The following is a 6465-nucleotide window of genomic DNA, read 5'->3' as shown; positions in this document are numbered from 1 at the left end:
TACACACAAACAGAAAAAAAGCATTCAAGGATATTGGCTTATGGGTCCAGTGTGATTGTAAATTGTTTATACTTCCCTAGATAGTAAATACTCAAACACAGGCTTTGTCACACACGTCCTCAACCACAGGATTAACAACTCTAGAAGCTTCAGATGGGCCCTAAGTGTCATAAGGCCCAGTTCCATAAAGTTAAGCCCACGTCGATCTTTATAGTGAGTCCGACTTCCATTATTAGAAAAAATAAATGAAAACTACATCTTTATCCTTTCACCTAAACTGCTTCGGCAGATTTTCCATCTCTAGCGCCGCTCATCCGTCGTGCAATCTTCGCCCATCGTTGGCGCTGGTTTGCATCCCTGTTGTCTCCCAACTTACCAACCAGCGCACAGGATCACCAAGGCCGCTGTCATAGATCAGCTTCGTCGCACGGACATCCGAGCTCCCGTTCGCACCGCAAGAGCTAATACAAGGCTCCTGTGGTGGCAAAAATTGAAGACCGTTTGGTTAGAGCAAATGTGAACTCATAGCTTCGTTAAGAATGAAGACTGTTTGAGTGCAAATTGCTCTTTAAAAACTATTTTGTTCAATAATTCTCATGTAAATAACTATTTTACAAAGATAAACCAACTATTTTTAAAATAAAAACAATGCAAAACCAAATTAAATCATTACTGTCTCATGATTACTCTCTTACACGCTCGTGAGTTGGAGATGGCCAAGCATCACATCTAGCACTCCAGCGTGTACCCGCTGCTACTCTGAGCGATGCCGATGCAGTTCTAAGCTTTTGACCCTCGTTGGTGTTTCATCGAACACGGTGCGAACGGACATGAGGTCACCACCACCGACGCATGCATCGAGACAGTTGAGGAAGCATGAGTTAAATTATCCTACTCATGATTTGGAGTTAGCAGCTGTGGTACATGCATTGAAGATCTGGAGACACTATCTGATTGGTCACAAGAGTGATATCTACACCGATCATAAGAGCTTAAAGTATATATTCACTCAGACAGGTCTGAATTTAAGACAATGTCGCTGGCTAGAGTTAATCAAGGATTATGAACCGGAGGTACATTATCATCCAGGTAAGGCGAATGTTGTAGCTGATGCTCTCAGTAGGAAGAAATATGACAACAATCGTAAGTTGAGACCACATGCAGAAGAGTTGTATGCGGAGTTGCAACATCTGAACCTTGGTATTGTTGCTAGTGCTATGGAGATAAAAGTGATTCCTACGTTGGAGCAAGAAATACGTAAGGGTCAGCTAGAAGATGAAAAGCTAAAGGAGATAGCTGAGAATGTGGTGATTGGTAAAGCACCTGGCTTCAGAATAGATGAGAATGGAACCTTATGGTTTGGAAAAAGGATATGTGTGCCTGAGGTGAAAGCCATTCATGATACAATTTTGCGTGAAGCACATGAGTCAGCCTATTCTATTCATCCTGGAAATACTAAGCTGTATCTAAATCTTAAGGAGAAGTACTGCTGGTATGGATTGAAAAGAGATGTGGCTGAGTATGTAGCTATATGTGACACTTGTCGGAGGGTAAAGACTGAGCATCAGAGACCCGCTAGTTTGTTGCAACCAATGAAGATTCCTGAGTGGAAATGGGAAGAAGTCGGAATGGACCTTATAGTGGGATTACCACATACTTAGCAAGGTTATGATTCTATATGGGTAATAGTGGATCGTCTCACTAAAGTCGCTCACTTTTTGCCTGTCAAGACTACTTATAGCGGGGCAAGATTAGCAGAGCTATACATGGAAAGAATAGTATGTCAGCATGGAGTTCCTAAGAAGATTGTGTCTGATAGAGGTACGCAGTTCGCGTCCATCTTTTGGCAGAAAGTGCATAAATCTTTGGGAGCGAATTCAAGTTGAATTTCAGTACAACATATCATCCTCAGACTGGTGGACAGACAGAAAGGCTCAATCAGATTTTTGAAGATATGTTGAGAGCTTGTGCATTGCAGTATGGTACTAGTTGGGATAAAAGTTTACCGTATGCGGAGTTCTCTTACAACAACAGTCACCAGAATAGTCTAAAGATGGCACAGTTTGAAGCATTGTATGGGCGTAAGTGTAGAACACCGTTGTTCTGGAATCAAATGGGTGAAAGTTAAGTCTTTGGACCAGATGTGCTCAGGAATGCCGAGGAACAAGTCAGGTTGATTAGAGAGAACTTGAGAGTGGCACAAACTCGTCAGAAGAGCTATGCAGATAATCAAAGAAGAGAATTAATTTTTGAAGTAGGAGATTATGTCTATCTGAAAGTATCTCCTATGAGAAGTCAGTAGTAGAAAAAGGGCCATTTGTCTCGGTTCCAGAGGGCCATTTGTCCCGGTTCTGGAACCGGGACTAAAGGGTCGGGACTAATACCCAAAACCTTTAGTCCCGGTTTGCTTACGAACCGGGACCAAAGGCCCTCCACGTGGCGCTGCCTGGGGCGGGGGAGGGAGGACCTTTAGTCCCGGTTGGTGTTACCAACCGGGACTAAAGGCTCCACCTTTAATCCCGGTTGGTAACACCAACCAGGACCAAAAGGCGGCCACGCGTTAGCAGCTCGCAGTCGCTGGGGTTTTTTTTGGAAGCGGGGGTTTTGGGGTTTTGGACGGTCAATTTAGGGATTTCATATTGTGTTAGCGAGCTAATAGAGAGAAGTGACCTCTCTTTTTCCGTGCTTGGTCGACTCTAGCTACTACACATATAGAGAGAACTCGACGCTAGCTAGTAAGCAAATAAAGGAAACCATTAATTACACAAGATCGTCATGAACATATATAGAGAGAAATGACATCTCTTTCTTCGTGCTTGGTCGCACAACAAGTTTTCGTATATCTATCCTACACTGCTACATATGTACAATATATAACATCCCTTACAACAATTTCAATTTCACATGGTATTCTCCTTGTTCAGGTACGACGTGGTCAAGAAAGAATCCCGCCAATTCCTCTTGAATTGCTCGTATGCGATCATGTGGTAGGAGTTCATCCCGCATCTGCCAGATCTAATTTAAAGAAGGGGTCAATACATATATATATATGAATGAAACTCAACACAATTGATGGTAATATATAAAATAAAATTGTGAATATTGTTTACGTACTTCAAATTGTTTCTCAAAGGAGGCCCGTTCAGAGGTATAGTAGCGAATGAACTCGCATACGTAGTATCCACATAAATGAGTGTTGGGTGCCTGCAACAAGCACTTTACAAGAATATAGTTCAATCAAACTGATAAGCAAGCATGGTAATGGTATTGATGAAACTAGAATCAATGAGATGCGCGAAACTAGCTAGTACTACTTACTTTGGGGTGTGTAAATCGCAGCTCCTTCTTCAGACCCAGAACCTTAGCGGTGAACGTTTTCCAAACCCTGGCAGGCAAAGAAAATGATTACTTGATATCAGGAAATGAACGAAAGTTACCGATATGGTCCCGATATTGATTGAAGTTACTTCTGGAGCATTGCAGTCATGTCCGCATAATACTTGGGATCCTTACGGAGCGAGTCTAAGACAATTACTAATGCCCTGTCAAGGTTAATGGATAACAGAATATAGTGGAAGCTGCGCACGCATAACTCATCAATTACATTACTTATCCACGAGTAAGCGGAACCGAATATGTAGAAGACAGTAACACTCACTTGAAGTTGTAAGGAAAGAGCATTTTCCTTTTGTTTTGATGTGTAAGGAACGTTTGTAGTAAGTTGTTCTCAGTATCTGCAGCCGCCTTCCGTACCGACCATTCATTTACGATATTTGGGCTAATGAACCCAACGTCGAAGATTCCTATTTTTTTGCATTCGACCATCTTCAGTCTGCATAATATAGTGAGGATAATTCTATATACATGCAATGAACGAGCTGATCTAGAGACTTAATTATAGAAGTAATACTTACAGACAGTAGCAAGTCATGAGTTGTTTGTCGAGGGCCTTTTGATTGTATAGTTGAAATAACTCAACAAATTCAATAGGCAGCAGGTCGACTCCAGGGAAGTCATGCTCTTTTTTAATTCCGACTAACAAATGTCTTTCCCAGACTTCCTGTAGGTTTCCATGTACCAGTCATGCAATTTTTGCATCATCATTGTTAGATGAGGATGATCTGGTTTGATGAGAGGCTTCCCATGCTCGTATCTAAAGACGTCTACTACCTCAGCCGTTTCAAACTGTACATCATCGGGCAGGTAATCATCAAGAGTGGTATCGGGCAGTAGCATCAGATGATTAGCGATATCGCTAGACACCTTGAGCGGGGGGCACGATTGCTTCTCCTGTTCGCCGAGCTGGGGAATTGTTTGCCCGCTTCTTTGTTTTTTCGCTCTTGCAGCACTGGAAGTACTTTCTGACTGCTGTGCTTTAGCATGTGTCTTAGTAATTATGCGGTCATAGTTGGAATCTGGCAGAGGTGGTGGTGGTCGCTTCAGGGCATTGATAGTGCGCTTCACTTTCACCGGATCTACCTTCTCCTTCGAAGGTGGAGTTTTCTTTGCAAAATGGTCCCTTAGTTGGGCACGACATATGTCCTCATTTTCCTGCTCGGTCCTCTCATATGGTAACTTTTACAGAGGCTTGAGAGATGGACCGTATCTGAATTGGCTCCCGCCTCTGCTTGTTCTGCTAGCCGCCGGAGCGGCGGCGTCTCTCCTCCGTCGTTGCTGATGAGGCAGAGAAATCTGACGCGCCGAAGGAGCCGGAGCGACGGAGTTTGTCTTCCGCCATTGCCGACGAGGCCGAGGAGGAGGCGGACTGCTCCGGCGCGCCGGAGTAGGCGAAGGAGGAGGTGGAGTGCCCTCACGTGTCAGAGGAGCCGGAGAAGGAGCCGGAGTGCCCTGATCACTCGCCGGAGGAGGAGGAGGAGGAGGAGGAGGCGGAGTGCCCTGACTCGCCTGAGGAGGAGCAGGAGGCAGAGGCTCCAGTTTGGAAGCTTGATGTACTCCTTCTGCCATAGACATGTACTCCTCAGAGCATGAACCAGCCGATTCTCCCCTTCACCTGTACAGTGGTCAAGCTCGAGCTCCTCAAATCCCTCCATTACTTCATCCACCATCACAACATCATAGCCATGTGGAATCGGACGGCAGTGAAAAGTTCCGTTGGGTTGAGGAGGTGCAACAGAGCTGACAGACGCCTGGAAAGTGAGGTTCCGGCATTTCGTCATAAGCTCGCAATGTTGAGCCTCCGTGATAGTATCCACGGGGTAGCTAGGAGACGTGAAGTCAGGCTGAACGTGCTCCGTGGAAGCCACGCTGCTTCTCCGCTGAGATGGCGGGGTAGCTTCTGGGGTAGCTTCGTGCCGCTGAGATGGTTGGTCGGCAGCTCGCTTGCTCTCGGCTTCCTCTAGCTTTTGTAGTCTTGCGTTGAGCTTCTACATGTCGCTCAGCTCCTCTTTCCTCTTTCTCTCCCGGCTTTTGTAACCGCCTGCATCGGGAAACCCAAACTTCCACGGAACGGAGCCTGGTGTGCTTCGTGTCATCCAGGGTGCTCAGCATTCCCTAGGGCCTCAGTCATCTCGTCCTTCTCTCTATCGGGAATGAACGTCCCTTCCTGCGCTGCGGTGATATACTTCTGAAGCTTCATGATGGGTATTGCAAGTTGCCGAGGCGAGGTTTAAAGATGCTCACCGCCGTGCGTGAGTAATTCCATTGTAGGCTTGCTGGATGGTGATGGGTTGGATGAGATTTATCATGTAATCGAGTTAGTTCTGTTAGGGTTTGATCCCTAGTATCCATTATGTTCCGAGATTGATGTTGCTATGACTTTGCTATGCTTAATGCTTGTCACTAGGGCCCGAGTGCCATGATTTTAGATTTGAACCTATTATGTTTTCATGAATATATGTGAGTTCTTGATCCTATCTTGCAAGTCTATAGTCACCTATTATGTGTTATGATCCGTTAACCCCGAAGTTACTATAATCGGGATACTTACCGGTGATGACCGTGGTTTGAGGACTTCATGTATTCACTAAGTGTTAATGCTTTGGTCCGGTACTCTACTAAAAGGAGGCCTTAATATTCCTTAGTTTCCAATAGGACCCCGCTGCCACGGGAGGGTAGGACAAAAGATGTCATGCAAGTTCTTTTCCATAAGCACGTATGACTATATTCGGAATACATGCCAACATTATATTGATGAACTGGAGCTAGTTCTCTGTCACCCTATGTTATAACTATTGCATGAGGAATCACATCCGACATAATTATCCATCACTGATCCATTGCCTAAGAGCTTTTCATATATTGATCTTTGCTTAGTTACTTTTCCGTTGCCACTGTTACAATCACTACAAAACTGCTACCGTCACTTTCGCCACCGTTACCGTTACTATCATATTACTTTGCTACTAAATACTTTGCTGCATATATTAATTTTCCAGGTGTGGTTGAATTGACAACTCAGCTGCTAATACTTGAGAATATTCTTTGGCTCCCCTTGTGTCGAATCAA

The sequence above is a fragment of the Triticum aestivum genome, chromosome 5A (assembly GCF_018294505.1).
Source record: "Triticum aestivum cultivar Chinese Spring chromosome 5A, IWGSC CS RefSeq v2.1, whole genome shotgun sequence".
NCBI classification, from domain to species: domain Eukaryota; kingdom Viridiplantae; phylum Streptophyta; class Magnoliopsida; order Poales; family Poaceae; genus Triticum; species Triticum aestivum.
This window is presented reverse-complemented; position numbering follows the sequence as displayed.